The sequence below is a fragment of the Zootoca vivipara genome, chromosome 4, assembly GCF_965207765.1.
Source record: "Zootoca vivipara chromosome 4, rZooViv2.hap1.1, whole genome shotgun sequence".
Classification (NCBI taxonomy): Eukaryota; Metazoa; Chordata; class Lepidosauria; order Squamata; family Lacertidae; genus Zootoca; species Zootoca vivipara.
Genome location: NC_142587.1, coordinates 91,485,489 through 91,503,489, shown reverse-complemented (window position 1 = coordinate 91,503,489; position 18,001 = coordinate 91,485,489).

Below are 18,001 nucleotides of genomic sequence, written 5' to 3'. Positions count from 1 at the left end.
TAGGTACCACTCTGGCGGGAAGGTAAATGGTGTTTCCGTGCACTGCTCTGGTTTTGCCAGAAGCGGCTTAGTCATGCTGGCGACATGACCCGGATAAACTGTCTGCGGACAAACGTCGGCTTCCTCAGCCAGTAAAGCAAGATGAGTGCGGCAAGCCCAGAATCATTCACGACTGGACTTAACTGTCAGTGGTCCTTTACCTTTACCAAATTAAAAGCTATGAAGAGACTTGGTCTGAATAGAGATATTGGATTCATGTCCTATTATACATACTAAAGCTAATTTTGGTCATCTGTCCCTTTAAAAATCCCTTGCCATTCCCTGTGGAACCAACTGCCATAACAGACATCAACAGTTATAACGTTTAAGCGACCTCTGCTTCAGAGTATCTTACGAAGTGTGTATTACCCACGAAAGCTCATACCTTGAAAGCTTATATTTAGTTGATCTTAAAGGTGCCACTGGAATTATTTAAAAAGATTTTTTTTCATCTTTCATCTTATTTATTATAACTTCAATCCAATTTGAGCAAAAGAACGAGATACGTAGCTGTGTCCAGATACGGCAATGTGTCCAGAGCCTTCTTGTCTTGACCAGTTGATAACGTCTGGGCTTGGGGTGATTCAAATGACCAGATAATACGTCAACACACAGCCGGCTATTGAAACACATTATCAGAAATACCTATAAAACCTGAGGGTAAGGAAAGTCACGACAACGTTCTCTGTTTGTCCTCTTCCAGAAAATGTTAGCCTGAATTACATCACTGAGAGGAGCATAATATGGGGAAGGAGGAAGATGTTAATGGCATTGGGCTGTTTGAAGGATTACGGAGATAATGTATGAGAGGCACTTGGGACACTTGGAATGGACTATAATATAAATGCTAAGTATCATTGACAGTTGCTAATGGCCAGAAACTAATGACTGTATTTTGAAGACACAAAAGCCATTCACAATCTTAGCAAACCATTCTCCATTATTAGATGGGCTTTATAAAGCCTGGAATGGAAAGGGGTATTTTATTTCCTTCGTAGTGATCCAATCTTATTTGGCAAATTAGGCTTGCTGCTAGTCTTTTGCCCCTTCCTCCCTCCTTTAATTTTAACTGGGAAGTCAGACACGCTCACAGAATGTGACATGAAATAAATTAGGAAGGGAGGTGATCAAAAGGAAAAAATGAAATTGCACTGGAATTGTCTATAGCTAACCATGTCATTGACCTATGCAAGGTGAACCATTTTTAATGCTTTCAGGCTTGGCATTCTTCTCAATCATCTTCAGTGGACTTAAGCAGGTTTAAAACTCATTCTCTCTTCCTAGAGAATGATGGGAATGGTAGTAGAGTAGAGGAAGGAGAGAAAGAGCCCAGGAGAAATCAGGGATCTCCAACAAAGTGTCAAAGGTCACATCCACCCGGGTGCATTTCAAGCTTCATTTACACAGAGTTGTATTGTTTTAATATTCAACTGGGAGCCGCCCAGAGTGGCTGGGGAGACTCAGCCAGATGGGAGGGGTATAAATATTATTATTATTATTATTATTATTATTATTATTATTATTATTATTATCAGAGGGCGGTGGCGGTGGGATGTCTTCATCCATCACATATGATATTTTTGGTTTCCCCATCCCTGAAACCGCACTGAAACTCCTGTTCATTTATCTGTCATCTGTGTTTGTGTGTTCATCCCCCCCCCCCGCACAATGATGACTGTTAGGGTATGTTTGCGTTATCACTTATACTGCATGCAATTTTCTTAATGGATTGAAGCGGGTTTGAGGGGGCAGGCACATCAAAGAGCATTATTTGTAAAGAAACTACAGGATTGGTATGGACTGTGGCTAACATAGTGTGAATGTAGCTTCAAAAATTACCAGTGGAAGTGTAGTGGATGTGGAGTAAGCTGTAATGCAGACATACCAACCAGGAGTGAGGCCTAGCCTGCATATAATACCTGGGCTCAGAGATCTGTACTGGTTGTCCATTTGCTCCTGGGCCAGGTTCAAAGTTACTGTTAGTACATAAAGCCCTTAACATATTAGGGCCAGTTTTGTCAGTTTACATTTCTTAGTGCAGAAAGTACTGATCTGATGTGTAGAGATCTTTCCTACTCTACTTAATTCAAGAGGGTTCTAGAAAGTTTTCTTTCTATGTGAAAGAAACAGGCAGAAGGTTTTCTGAAATATACTCAGAGTCGAGAGTGAATTTCATGCTCTTTATTCAGCTTGTAGTAGCAAAAGGAGAAGAAGAGAAGAATGGCTCCCCCCCCCCCAAAAAAAACGTCTGCTTATATACATTATGTACACAATGGGCCGTGCGTGATTGGCTACTTCAGGGCTACACCTGTAGGCCAATCAAGTTGCGGATTCACTTCTGCCAGCAGCCTGATTGGCTGCTCCTGCAGGCCACTCAGGTTGCTGATTCACTTCCACCTGGAGCTGGATTGGGTGGCTCCTGTGGACCAATCAGACTGCTGCATTCTGGATCCTATTGTTCTAGGATTCAGCTCAGTACATAACATTTTCGTTTGGGTTATTTCTTCTGGGAAGCTGAGTACAGCTGCTTTAAACTGGTTCTGTTATCCTTTCTGTCAAGGTTATGCTGACTATTATAGTCAGGCCAGGAGGAGCCTGGGTCTCACTCACTTTTTCTTTCTATCTCTTTGTTCTGGTGTTATGTATGCTATAGTGTTAAGTTTACGTACAGTGGTACCTTGGTTTAAGTACACAATTGGTTCCAGAAGTCTGTACTTAACCTGAAGCGTACTTAACCTGAAGCGAACTTTCCCATTGAAAGTAATGGAAAGTGGATTAATCCGTTCCAGATGGGTCCGCGGAGTACTCAACCTGAAGCGTACTTAACCCGAGGTGTGACTGTACTCTTATTATAAGCCATTAATAAGTTTTATTGTTATAAATGGATTTTTATGGACAGTGCCAATCCTGAATGTACTAGATTTGTGACCATTATGCTCATTTGCCTTCAGTAGCAAGTAAAGCTCTGCTGGATGAAGTACAATTGCCTCTGGTCTATATTGTGGGAACTCTGCTACGTGTTTAAGCTTTTTTCCTCCTCAGAAGAGGCTGGGGCAACAAGTTTACCTATGAGATCGCCATACCCCACAGGTACCCAGTCAAATGCTTTGATCAGCATAATTGGCATTACTGCAGGTGTGACATAATAACTTTTCTGCATTTGTAAGAACTTAATCATTTAGTGTGGCAGCACCTACACTTTGGAACTCCCTGCCTATTGATATCAAGCAGGTCCCTACACTTATACCACTTCAACAGTATTGGCTTATACCACTTATTGGCTTCCCCCAAATAATCCTGGGAACTCTAGTTTGTCAAGAGTGCTGGGAACTCTAGCAGCCTAGGGACAGTACTTTGCCAGAAGTAGGAAACATATAATTGTGACTGTCCCTGGTGAAAAGGGACAGTTGAAGAATGCAGATTTTCTTGATAGACGTGCATCTGTGGTTTACTTTAAACAGATTTTAAAAATAGAGCTGTTAACTGTATTCCTTATTCTGACTGGTGTAGCTAAAGGATAGCCAGGACTTGGACATCAGCAGACGTACAATATGTCCCAATTTTATGGGAAAGGGAAAAGGGACAGAAATGTAATACTTGGCAGATGAAAGAAATGCTAACCAAAACTATTTTCTAAAAGCAAAACACACATAGCTAAATATGTTGGCTTTATTAAAGCTTAAGCCAAGCATTCTAACAAAACAGTGTAGTGTTAAGTTAGATGAGATGGAGAAAGAAGCATTAAGTTCCTTTCATAATCTTGTACGGATTTTAAAGGATAAAAACATATTATATGATAATCCTTCTGGATCAGACCAGAGGTCAGTCTAGTCTTGAATTCTTTTTTCCCATTGGCAGGCAGATGCTTCTGGAAAATACATATGCAGACCATCTGGAATTCAGAAATATGCTGATGCATGGGTATAAATGCACAGGGAAATCTGTATTTTCCAGGCAGCAAAATATTGCAACCTGAGTGCTGTTGGGGAGAACAAAACTTCCACATAACAGGGGCACAAACCTGAGGGAAAACATCTGGATCCTGCAAAACAACAGATGAATAACTGTGCAGTTGTTGCACAGAATGTAATTGTTAGGGTTGGCCCTTGGCCAGTGACAAAACACAAAGTCAGCAGCACCATGAGATGTATCCATAGCTGAATTAGTTCAGACTGCAGGCAAGGAGCAGGGGAATAAGGGCTTGCCAGGTGGAGCCTGTAGCCGATGACTAAATATGTTGGCAAGAGGAACCATAGCTATGTGGTAGAACACATGTTTTGTGTACAGAAAGTCCCAGTTTAAATTAAATCTCGGGCATTTCCAGTGAAAGGTGGGTCCATTAGGGTAAATGGGGGCACTGTCCCACCCACTTCCGCATTCCCCAACCAGGCCCCACCAGCCTGCCTTTCTACTTGCAACCAGCTCAAGGGGTGGCACTGCCTGACAGCTTCTTCCTGCTGCTGCTGAGACCCAAATAGTGGGTTCAACAGTCAAGAACAGGGGTCAGCAAACTTTTTCAGCAGGGGACCGGTCCACTGTCCCTCAGACCTTGTGGCGGGGCCGGACTATATTTTGGAGGGGGGAGGAAATGAACCAATTCCTATGCCCCACAAATAACCCAGAGATGCATTTTAAATAAAAGCACACATTCTACTAATGTAAAAACACGCTGATTCCCGGACCGTCCGCGGGTCGGATTTAGAAGGCGATTGGACCGGAGTGGGCCCTGGGCCTTATTTGCCTACCCATGTTCAAGAAGGTGGTTTCTGCACGTGCTGTAGAGGGAAGGGAGAGGCAGATGAGGCTCGTCAACCTGGGAAGGTATCCCATCTAGAGGAAGGAAAACTGCTCCTAAAGCTCTGCTGCCTTGTGGGATATCTTCAGGAAAAGAAAACGCTGCGGAATCAACCCTACACAAATCCACAGTGGTGTACCTAAGACAGTTGGATGGCGCCTTGTATGCCTCCTTCTGACAACTCCTGCAGCGAAGCTGGTGTCTAACATATTGCTCTGCTTTCCTATGGACCACATCAGTGAGGCTGGGATGGAAGGCTTGTCATCTGAACAGCCCAGGACCTCCATCCACACTGCCCAGGCTTGTCAGGAGTATGGGCAGGAGTCAGGTTCTGGGGCCTGTAGTGCTTTGCAGGACTGGGGCCTGCCTCAGCTTGTGCTGGAGAAGCACGGAGTGACCACTCAGGTGAGACCACTTGATATTTCACTGCACCTGGTGGCAGGAGCTGAGAGGGATTAAAGCTCAGCATTCCCCTTCAGCTCTTTGCCACAGCAACGCTATCCCTGCCTGGTTGCATCTGGCTCCTTGCTCCTTGGACCCTTGCCTTGCCGACGCCTTGCTCCTTGGACCCTCGCCTTTGCCAACGCCTTGATCCTCAACCCTTGGACCTCTGCCTTGCCGACGCCTTGCTCCTTGACTCCCAGACCTTCGCCTCTGCCTTGCTCCTTGACCCTGCGACTGGACCCTCAACCCTGCACCTGTTCCTGCTTCTACACCACCACCTTGCTTCTGGTCCTGACATCCTCAGCCAGGGCTTTAACCGCCCGCCGACCGGACCGTGACACTTGTGTCCTGGAGAGGTCACTTCAGTGCTGCCATCAGAGCGGTTTGGTTTCACCCCCCGAGGTGCACTCCATTGTCTCTTGAAGCAGGTGGATGCCAACAGCTGGTCCCAGTCTGTTTAGGGATTTAAGAGCCAAAGCTGACACCTTGCACTGAACCTGGAAACAAATGGGAAGCCCATTAAATTGGCTTATATGGTCTATCTCAGCGTTTCTCAACCGGTGTTCCGCGGCACACTACTGTGCCGCGAGACGCTGGCTGCTGTGCCGCGACGAGAAGGGCAATTTGCATTGTCACGTCGCTGACCCGCCGGAAAGGACAATGCAAATCGCCCTTATCGTCTGCCCGCCTGGGGTCTGTGCGTGCTGTAATTTAAAAGAAACAACAGCAAGAGCTCAAGAATTTGAAAATTCCTGCGACGGCTGTGATTTGTTCTCGCGAGAGGTCAGCCTTCCCCCTCCCTCCTCCCACCCCTCCCCGCTCGCTTCCAGCCTGCCGGTGAGTGATTGCGGGTGGGGGGGAGGAAGAGGACGACGACGGAGAGGCTGCTGCTGCTGCTGCGCAGACAGACACCGAGCGAGAGCGCGCGCGGTGACCGGCGACTGAGCAGGCCCGGCGCAGAGAGCCCACCCGAGGAGGTGCGCACGTTCGCCGGCCTTCCCCAACCGCTGCGGCGGGTGCGACAGAGGGAGAGAGATGTCGCCTTTCTGACGGGAGGCCGAGCGGCGGCGGAGGCGGCGACACCCGCCTGAGCAGCAGGTACCGCTTGCGAAGAAGGAGGCCGGCGGGTGGCTAGGCGGGAGGATCGAGTGAGCGAGGGCGGGTAGGCAGGCGGGCGGCGGACCAGGCTTTTAGGCCCGGTTTTGGGCCGGGCGGCCTGAGGCGAGCCACCCCCAGGCTGCTTATGACGTGTCCCCGCTCGCTCTGCAGGCTCTGCGCCTGGTGGGTCCGCCTGGCTACCGTGCAGCAGTTCTTCAGTGGCATGCTTTACGCGTCTCCCCTCCAAACTAAACTAAATATAGGGCGGCACAGAGTTGGTGTGCCGCGGGATTTTTTTTCATAGAACAAGTGTGCCGTGGCCCAAAAAAGGTTGAGAAACACTGGTCTATCCTACCAGCTCCAGACACAAATCTGGCCACAGCCTTTGGAACCAATTGAAGCTTCTAGACCAGGCACCCCCAAACTTCGGCCCTCCAGATGTTTTGGACTACAATTCCCATCTTCCCCGACCACTGGTCCTGTTAGCTAGGGATCATGGGAGTTGTAGGCCAAAACATCTGGAGGGCCGCAGTTTGGGGGATGCCTGTTCTAGACTGTTTTCCAGGGCAATTCCAAGCTACTTATAACTGCTGATAATCCCCATTCTCTACAACTATTAATGGTTAAAGAGTGCCATCATCTTTGGTGGGCCCCTTAATTACAGTGATCCAGCCTGGAAGCAATGGCGTAGAGAGCAACATCACCACCTGCTAACTGCAGCTGAGCATAATGATATGGAATGAACAGGGAAAGAAGCCTACTTCAGAAATCGAGAACCCTAGCAGAATGTACAAGGTATGTCCGCCATTTAACTTAATATACATGTTTACTCAGAAGAAAGCCCTATGAAGTTCAATAGGATTTGCTCCTAAATAAGCATGCACAGATTTGCACTCTTATAGCATACTTGTATACACATTACCCCCTATGAGTTCAGTGTGATTTCCTCTCAGACAAGTGTGGATAGAATTGCAGGTCTTTCCCCCCTGCTAATTAGTGCATTTAAAAATGTAAAAAACAAAAACGCATCCATTTGGGAGACTTGCTGTCTGCCTTAGAGCTGTGCTGATATTGGCTGAGCCCTAACAATTGCCCTAAAATTTCCCTTAAACACATACACACAGTGTGTGTGAGAGAAAAACCATCAGCACTAAATGAATAAGGTTTGGTTTGTCATCACTGAAGATGAAGAAGCACTTAGAAGCAGCTTGTTTAATTAAAAGAGTTTGTTGTCAGTCCAAACATCTGACAAGATTTTTGCTTGGAATTCTGTGTGGCCTCCACATTGGGAAAACAGCTGGAACATCCAGTCTTGGGTCTCGTGTCCCATTCCTAGACAAGCCTAGATGTTCCCAGTGTGAACTCACGCTTTTATTCTCGGTCCTTTGAGAGATATATTAGTGGGGAAGATTGCTGTCTCCCCGGCCTGTGCTTTTAACATAATCTCCAGCAACTAAGAATGCCAACTTTTCAGAACTGGCTCTGAAATGATAATTGCCCAACTTGAATTTGCCAGTATGTGATTGAATCCAACCCCAAAATAAGGACAGCCCAGAAAGTGTCCTTTGACTGTACAATATGATCCTACTTGAGCTCTGACATAACTGGCTTTACTCTTGGGTTCTTGTTCTTTGGTCATTCTGCTTTCTGGTATGTCCTCTGTTTCTGATTACTCTCGTATTTTCATTTCTGACTCATGGGTCTTGACTCCTAAGAACATAAGAAGAATCTGCTGGATTAGGCCAATGGCTCATATAGTTCAACATCCTGTTCTCACAATGGCTAACAAGCTGCCTGTGGGAATCCTTCAAGCAGGACCCAAGCTCAACAGCCCTCTCGCCTCCTGTGTTTTCCAGCAACTCGTATTCAGAGGCATTACTGCCTCTGGCTGTGGAAGCAGAACATAGCCATCTTGGCTGGTAGCCATAGATAGCCTTGTTCTGCCAGAATTTGTCCACCACTCTTTGAAAGCCACCCAAGTCGGTGGCCATCACTGCCTCCTGTGGGAGCCAGCTCCGTAGTCCAAACATAGGCTGCAGGTGAAAATCCCTTTTATCTGTCCTGAATCTTCCAATGTTCAGTCACTGTTATGAGAATGAGAGTGAGAACACATTTTCACTTGTGGTTTGTTTTCTTTTTCTTTTTTGTTTAATTCTTGGCCAATTTATTAACATCGCTGACTGTGACAGGCTCAGGTGGGATGGCTGCGCTGTCTAGAGTCTGCTGCTGTTTTCTGATTACGGTAGTTTCTCCTACTTCTGTAATCCAAGACGATCTTGAGAGTGAAACACAGCAGAATGCCAAAGAAGAATATGCTGTGTTTCAAAATCAAACACAAAGCCAGCTGCCTGACTGTGTAAATACTGTGGATAAAGATTAAGCCGGAAAAAAATAGGTCATAGTGGTTTGGGTCGGAGCTGCCTCTGCCTCCTCCGCTATTGTGTCCGGCCTGCTTGGCTTCGCCTTCGGACATTGCTGGGAACTGAGAGGGGCGACTGGACGCGGGCTGGTCTCCAGCGAGGCAGGCGCGGTGCTCGCAAGGGCTGACAGATAGCGCCGTGCGTCGCCTCACGTGCTGCAGACCTTGTGGTTTGTTTTCTGATCCCTGATTGCTCTTGGGTCTGAACTCCCAGTCTATCAGGAGCAGGTATCAGGAGCAGGTCAGTTTTAACTCACACAGCGTCAGTGAAGTTAACTCTCTGTTCAAGAAACAACACAGCTCAGGAGGCCAGGCCTAGTGAACACAGCAACTCTTCCCAGTAGATCTTGCCCCTATGAGGCACTTGTGGGGACTGAGGGTCCCCACTTCCCCACAGTTCACTAAGTCTTCTCCCCTGGGTCCTTCCCAAGTAATCCGAGGGTGTCGTCATGCCTAAAGGTGCTCCTCCTCCTTCATTCCCCTTCTGGTTCTGGGACACCAGTGGGGAGAGAAGTTAGTCACAGCAGTAGGGGGAGGCACCCTGGCTTCTTCACCAGCCTGACTCATCAATGCCTCTCCTCTCCAGCCTCCACTTCCGTCTCTGATTCTGGACTGTTCTCTGACACAGCCTTTGTTAGTGATATTTCCAGGGAGAGCAGAGCAACCGACTTGCCCCCAGTTAGCTCTTTCACTACTGGCCGATAACTGCCGATCGAGTTCCTTTCCCTGGAGCAGCAAAAATCAAGGGCCTAGTCTTCAGTAAGCTAGGCTCGCCTTCAGATTTCATATCACAGCAGAAGTGGCACTACAGAGGCTGACGTGAACGTTTTATCAAGCATTTATTTAACAAACAGCTGGACAAAAGATGAACACATACAAATCTCTTCATGCCCTAAAGTAAAAGAAAGAGAACCGACTTCTCCATAGAAGTTACTAGAAGCACACTGACAGATTTACCTCAGACAGGTTAACTGACACCAACTGACACCAGTCACATGACATTCTCTCTTAAGGTGGAATGGAAAATTACAACAGCCTTTCCCTGCTTACTAAACCCTGTTGCCTCTTCAGCTTCTGATGCCTCCTCCTCCCAGTGGGCTCCCTCTGACCACTCCCACCACCAATTCCCTGGCTCTGAGCCTACCACTTCCCTTGGGGATTCTCCAGCTGGTGCCTCCTATCATTCCTCTGCATCCAGCCAGTCCATGACATAGCCCCTGGCTCCCCAACTCCAGACTCCTGTCCACATCACTGTAAAGAGAGTAGAAGTCTAGGTGGTGTCTCCATCTGCGATCTTCCTTTTGCAATCATGACTTTGTACATTGCACACAAATCTGTGCTCATCCTTTACCATTTGACCCACAAACAATCTGGGGCTGAGTTTTGCAGGAAGCTCTTTTAAATATATCCAGTGCTTTTTTTTCCTGGGGTGACGCAGGGGTAAGCATACCCCTAAACATTTTGTGAATCTATGTTTGGCCTCATTGGGGGGCAGTATTTCAATTTGAGCAGGAAAATGAGAGTACCCCTAAATATTTTTTATGGGGGGAAAAAAAGCATTGAATATATCATTCAAACATCAGCTAATTTTGCTTGAGCTCTTGTGAGTTTAAAAAAAAGGAAGACAAATGGCCCAGAAGGGAATAGCAAATATGGTTCACATGATTTTTCCTTTGCTGAGAGGGAAAAATGCCACTGCTTTCTCACAGTTTGACATAAAAGAGACTGGGGCAATGTACAATAGAAGCTAATATTAGTCATCATGTCCGCAGAACCTGAAAGTATCCCATGTACATAACTGTAAGGAGGATTAAAAAAAACCAACAAAGCTTTCCCCTAACTTTAGAAGCAGGCAATTAGCTCCATCTGTCTCCCTCCCAATTTTTATTTTTAAGTTGTTAGAAAAATCCCAGAACCACAAGAAAATCACATGGCAGTAACCTGGAGTAAAAATAAATAAAATACCGGGTAACAGCAGGTTTCTGTGTTTTATAAATAGCCCTTTAGTCCATGATTTATTTAATTATGCTGCACCTTACTGCAGCCTGCAGACGTAAGATTGATCTTCACCTGCAGAAGACTCACATGGTCTGGATATTCTCTCGGCCCCTAGAATGGAATCTTATATTTTGTTCGCGGTGGGGGAAGAGGGACTTCCCTGGACCCAGAAAACTAGCATGATGGAGAGACAACTTAGCTAGAATCAGGGCTGGCCCAGGATGTTTTGCTGCAAATAGAAAATGTGATACACACACATCAATAAAGGGGGAGAGGGAAGGAGGTCAAAAAGGAGGGTGGTGCAGGGGATGACAGCAACAGTGGAGCTGACCCCAGCAGTGTTGGCAAGGGAGGAGGAAGAGGCAGGCAGAGGAGGCGAGTGGCAAGCAGTGAGTGGCGCTGTCCTCGTGGACCCGATCTGCCGCCCCACCCAGCTGTCCCAAGCTTGCCTCCCTGAGGTGGCAGCCTCACCAGGCCCTGGCTAGAATTCATATCCCTGACTTGCTAGTTTTCTATGTGCAGGGAGACTCCCCCGCTCCCAGGAATGGGCATTGCCACATGAGCTTTCACCCACTGTAGCAGCATTGTGCAGTTGGTGGACTAGGGGGACTGGGCTAGTCCCCTAAATGCTCCCCTGTTGCCTCCTTCCCAAAGCCCAGGGAGCTTCTGCCCAACTCAGGGAGGGAGGCATGATGCTCACAAACATGTGTGGTGTCTCCCCCCCCCCCCCCGTTGACCTCACAGCCTGGTGCCTAACTGCTCCCCTACAAAAAAATCCGCTTCATGCCATTGCCGGACCAAAAAAGCAAGACAAATGGCTTCTGTGATCTGGGACACTTGAGGGGGTATGCCCTTATTGCTCGCTCATGCTACCCAGTTTGTGAGAACAGGATGTGACAGGAGCGGCAAAAAGCAAAACAAACTAGTAGTACGGGCAAGAAAGCTGGCATGCTAGCATGGTGCAGTGGTTAGAGGGCTGGACTAGGAACCAGGGCACCAGGGTTCAAATTCCCACATGGCCATGAAGCTCACTGGGGGACTTTGGGCCAGTCACCAACTCTTAATCTCACGGGTTTGATCTGAGGATAAAATGAGGAGCAGGAGAACCACATAAGCTACCTTGAACTCCTTGAAGAAAAGTCGGCATATGAATGCAATAAAGCTTGGTTAGAGCGTGGTGCTGATAACGCCAACGTTGCAGGTTCAATCCCCGTATGGGGCTGCCGCATATTCCTGCATTGCAGAGGGCTGGACTAAACGATCCTCGGGTCCCTTCCAACTCTATTAGTCTATGAAATAATAATGTCACACTTGGAAGATAAGCTGATGAGCTAGTTCCAACCCTGGAGGGCAAATAGCAGGATGGCTGGGGAGGCCGTTCAGTCTGGAACTATCTGGCTATTCCAGACCAGGGCCCCACATGGCTGCTTTTCCTTCAGATTAAAAATGAACAGTTTAACCATGTTTGTTTTTTAAGAAGTGTATATGGCATTACCCATAGTCTGGCAAGTTACAGGGCTTTTTATGGTTGGTATAGGCCTGCTCCCTGGATTAAGACTTGACAAGCTTAGTTAGGTCAACAAGATTTTGATTACTTTTAAAGCACTGTTGCAAATGAGATGTTAAATGCAGCGTGATGGAAATGGGATGGAGGTTTCTTGAGATAATCTCTCTCTCTAATGTAGCATGCAAATAAGCCTCTCTGTTAAGTTGGTCTTTAAGGTGCTACTGAAGGAATTTTTTTATTTTATTAGTAACATACCCCACATTCATCATGAGCTAATTGAGGCTGCCTATACTTCCACAGCTTATTTTGGAAAGATGAAATATTCTCCATTTCCCTTCTGAACTAACGGTTGTGCAATAGTGCTGGCATAAACAGAATGTCTACTGTGCTTCCTTCCACAGCAACAGCTGCATTCCAGCACTGGGCAAAATGTTCTTGACATAAAGAGGCACACTAATAACCTCAGGTTCCTGTTTTTAGTTAGTGAGAATTGCAAAGGACGATTGCCCCATCAAAGTGCCAACTCAGGGCTATGAGAGGACTACTAGATGTTGGGCACTTGGGTAAAAGGGAAAAGAAATCCAACAGGTGCAGCCCGCCCCCCCCCCCCCCGTATTTGTTTGGCTGCCCAAATGCCACATTTTGGCTGGCTCACAAAATAAAATAAGATGCAATATACAATAGGGAGAGGGCAGAAGCCCTGGAAAGGAGCTGCCAGTCAGTGTAGGTGGTCCTGTAGAAGTCACAGAAAAGAGGCGTCCCCTGCCAGAAGCAGTAACATTTAAAGGGATTCAAGCCTTGGACAGACCACACCTGGAGTCCTGTGTCCAATTTGGGAACCACAATTTAAGAAGGATATTGACAAGCTGTAACATGTACAGAGTGCTCACTGGAAGGACAGATCCTGAAGCTGAGGCTCTAATACTTTGGCCATGAGAAGAGAAGACTCCCTGGAAAAGACCCTGATGTTGGGAAAGATTGAGGGCATAAGAAGAAGGGGACGACAGAGGACGAGATGGTTGGACAGTGTTCTCGAAGCTACCAACATGAGTTTGACCAAACTGCGGGAGGCAGTGGAAGACAGGAGTGCCTGGCATACTCTGGTCCATGGGGTCACAAAGAGTCGGACAGGACTAAACAACAACATGTACAGAGGAGGGTGACCAATAGGATCAAGGATCTGGAAACCAAACCCCTGCAATGTTATCAACTGTAAAAACACACTGGAGGGCCCCATAGATTACCTCACCCTTAGCTGGTCTTTCCTAGCCATTCAGAAGGACAGTTGTTGAGAGCAAATCAGAAAATCTCCCTCACAAAGGAAGGCACTTAGGGCTCTTAAGGCTGTTGGCATTTCTGTTTCCTGTCCGGATCTTTAACACCTCACTCCTACAGCAATACTGTACTAACTTGGAAACCCCACTGAAAGTAAAATAGTGTTACAAGGATAGGATGGAAACAGCTTCCATCTTCCTGGATCTCTCTAAGGTAGTACCTTCCCCACTGAATTATTTCTTGATGGGTAATTTTAGATTTATGCAGCAATGCCCTTTCCCTTTAATGAAACTGAGCTCAATTTTATCTGTTTGTTTCAGATGAGCTCCACCCAGTGCTTAATCTGCAAAAACAGAAGTGCAAGAGTCATCATGGCTCTCTGAAGGCATAGCTTCTGCTCTGGAAGTCTATGAACAATGCAAGATCATAGAATTGTAAGGGACCCCAAGGGTCATCTAGTCCAGCCCCCTGCAAAGCAGGAATCTTTTGTCCAGCATGGGGCTTGAACCTGCAACTCTGAGATTAACAGTCTCATGCTCTACCAACTGAGTTATCCCAGGGTGTGGGTGCTAGTGGCAAAATGCCATGTTGAGAGGCAATCTGCAGAAACTCAAGGGAAAAATATTGTTCATTGCCACCTAGAGGACAGAAGTTTGGACAGAGGAAAGGAGGAATGCAGCAATCCCTTCCCAAGCCCACTTTACCCCCCCCCCCCGCCCCCATGTCCCAAGTAGAGAAGCTGGCCTGATCCTGCTACTACAGCACCAAATTCTGTTGGTGTCTGGGCCATTTGGTGTCGGGAGGATGATAAAATTTTGTTTGTTTCTTGCCTACATTTAAACTGTTGAACAGTTTATTTTGGATTTCATGCAAATAATGGGATGTGTGCAATAGCTAGTAGCTACTGGCCACCTAAGGTAATTAAGCTAGCAATTACCAATGCAAAAGCCCAGAGAGAAAGCCATCCAGTCTACTTGATGCAATGCAGTTCCCATGATGCTCATCTTTGGGATTAGGAATGATCAGGTGACAGGGTTTGCCACAGTCTCCAGATGGTGTGCATGTGTTTGGCATATTGAATCAGGCTGTCCAGAGCTTGGGAAAAACCCTTCGTCTGAAATCACTCCAAGAGAGATCCCTTTGTTGCTGCTATGCCACTTCTCTATTATTAACAACAGAAATGTCCCAAATTCTTTGGAACCACAGGAATTGGCGGAGCAGCAAACTCCTTTTTGATTTCTTCCTCACAATGACTTTATGTTTAGTTACAGGTACAGTGTTGGTCTGACGTAGTTGAAACAAAATAAAAAAAATTCCTTCCAGTAGCATCTTAGAGACCAACTAAGTTTGTCCTTGGTATGAGCTTTTGTGTGCATGCATCTGAAGAAGTATCTGAAGAAGTGTGCATGCACGCGAAATGACTATGTGATTCTGTACACAGAGACCAAAGGGTGCATGGGGTCTTAAGCCAAGGTGCTGCTCTGTTCCTGATTTCTCTGCACTGTTTTCTGAAAGGTTTAAGGATACTATCCTCTTTCCCATTTGCTTCAAAATATATATTCCAGCCTCTTCTCTTTTATGGGCAATTTCAGGCTGTTCTTTTTGGGGGTGTATTCTGCGACATTTTCTATTTTATATAAGATTTTATTATGATTTTTCATAATACATCAGAATAAAAAAATCTAAACAAAAATGGGGGGGGGAAGGCTACCAAGTCCTATTTCACAGGTAAATCTTAACTTGTCCCACATAGAGAAAGGTAAACCCTCCCAGGTCCCAGCTCTCACCTGGGGACATCCCTTTCTTTTCCCATCTTCCCACCCTTGGAGAGATTCCCTACCTTGCCTCTCACAGAGTCCTTCAACAGCTAAGCATCACTATCTGCATATTTACCTCCCGTCCCCTTTAACCCCAAGTAAAGAACCACAAAAAGTACAAAAGAGCGTAAAAGCAAGAACAGAGTATTCTGCAACATGTTGTTGACACAACATTAGTGGTGGATTCATTCTGTTTTCTCAGTTGTTCTTTGAGGATTCCACACATTATTGCTGTCCAGAGGGAGTGTTGTGCAATAAAGTGGGACAAAAATAAACCAGAACATGAAAGACCCTGTGTGAGAGGCGTAGAAGGGAAGATCTCCCAGGGTGGGAGGCTGGGAAAAGAAAAGAAAGCTCCCAGGTGAGAGCTGGGAGGGTCCACCCCCTTCTGTGTGAGACCTTTGAGAGAGGACTTTGTATTGTATTTTCCCTCATCTGTCTATTTTCCTTTCCTTTTTGTTGTCATATTTTTAGATTAATTTGTTTTTATTGCATTGTATGATGGAAAGTTTCAATAATAATAATAATAACCTAGAACATTTGTGCTATAAAATGAGTTTGGCAGCAAGTTACAGGGAGGGTAGGCACTGATTGGTAATGAAACAATGTGACCACCCCAAAACTTTTGCAGTTGTGAATAGCATCAAAAGTAGGGTTGTATATGACTGCATCCCACATAAAATCACGAATGCATGTCATCATGAATGCAAAGGAAAAGTGGCATATGGAAGTACTCTATGATACTCTTAATTTGTATGTATATACAACTGTTCAAAGACTTGGAGGAGATGTGATAGAGTTAACATTGTCCACAGTACAGATGTGTCTTCTCCAGCACATCAAAATACATTTTGTTCTGGTGTGCATGTGTAAATTTTCTGAGGAATGAAATCAACCAGATCAGAAGCCACTTGCTATCAGGTCTAGTCAGTGTTATAATTTTACTTACTTGTATAAGGTTAGAACATGGTTGTTTTTCGGATCTGAAGTGGTAGCTAATAATTTTTAAATAAATGGGCTGAATTCCCCTGAAATGAATCTCTCCTAGCTGCATTTTCTTTTTGGGATGCAAGGTGGTCAAGAAGGTGTTGGTGGGGCAGCTTCAGGCATGAAACTGATTTTCCATACCCATGTCAATCTGATTTAACGCAAAAGGCACGGGAGGGCCTTTTTGGTGGTGGTTCCGTATTTGTGGAATTCCCTTCTGAGATGTGACTGGCTTTTTATTATATTCTTTTCAGAAACAGGTCAAGAAGCACCTCTTTTTACTAGCTTTTGGAGGAGGAACAGGGCAAAGAATTTTAGTTGATTATTTTATTGCCCAATTTTGATGGCCATGGTGAACAATTTAATGCTCCTTTTTTTCTTTTTTCCCTGTATGTGGGTTATGGAATTGTTCTCCCTGCCGATATTTGATTTGCAGTCTGTTGTGTTCTCTAACATTTGATTGATTTAAACTGCTCTGTTGTCTATTGTCAAAGGGCAGTACATAAATTATCAGGCTGTCATCGCTGGATGAGATTTAGTATTTATTATCTGTATTTATTATCTGTACACGGTTGCCTTCAAACATGTGGATTGCCAAGTCCTGAAGAGCTTTTGAAGAGGTGGCTGATGAAACCAGCACAGGAAGCTGCAATCTAGACTCATGTCTCCATGGTTCTTCTTCGCTTTTTGTTGTTGCCCACACACCCTACTTCCCCAAACAGTGTGATGTTCAAGAGAAGGTTGTACCACGGTTTGGCTTCCTTTTGGAGGAGCCAAGTCTCTGTTGGTGACTTGGGCATTTCTGCAATATGTGGATGATTCACAAATATGCAAGCAGAACGCAGGTGAAAGGAAGGAAGTAGCACAGCTGTCCGAGTTCATGAGCAACACTGCATATTGTGCAAGTGAATTCCATAGTGTTAAACATAATAGCATTATATTGGCAGTTTTATTTTCAGCCTTTTTCCATAACTGCTACACACTGGGTCAACATCCATCTATTTATCAAGATCCCAATAACCCTTTCTTGGTCAGTCACTGTCAGTTCAGACCCCACCAGTCTATATGTGAAGTTGGGATTTTTTTTTTTGGTGTCCCAATGTGCATTGCCCTACACTTGCTTATATTGAACCACAGCTGCCTTTTTCATAGCTCTTTGCTATTCTTTTTTTTAAAAAAGTAAATTAACAACGCGTAGTCAAACTATGGAATTTGCTCCCACAAGTTGTAGTGATGGCTGCCATCTTCGAGGGCTTTAAAATGGGGTTAGGCAAATTCACGGAGGATAAGGCTGTCAAAGGCTACAAGCCACGTTGTTGGAGGTCTTTGAATACTAGTTGCTGAAATTCCCAGCTTGCTGAATTCTCCAAAATGTGAACAAGTAGGCCAGCCTAGGTAGATAGCTGCAGGCCACATGAGCTGTTATCCCAAAGCAGACTAAGAACCTTCATCATCCTCTTGCTGCTTGCGTTCCTTGTCATGAGAACCTTGCAGCAATTAAAAGCTCCATGGTTAAATCACCAGCTACTACCAGTAGCATTTACATCCCATTATGACGTACAGTGTGCTTTGAGGGTGGTGGTGAGGAAGCATGAAGTATGAACTTGGTATTTTTTAAAAAG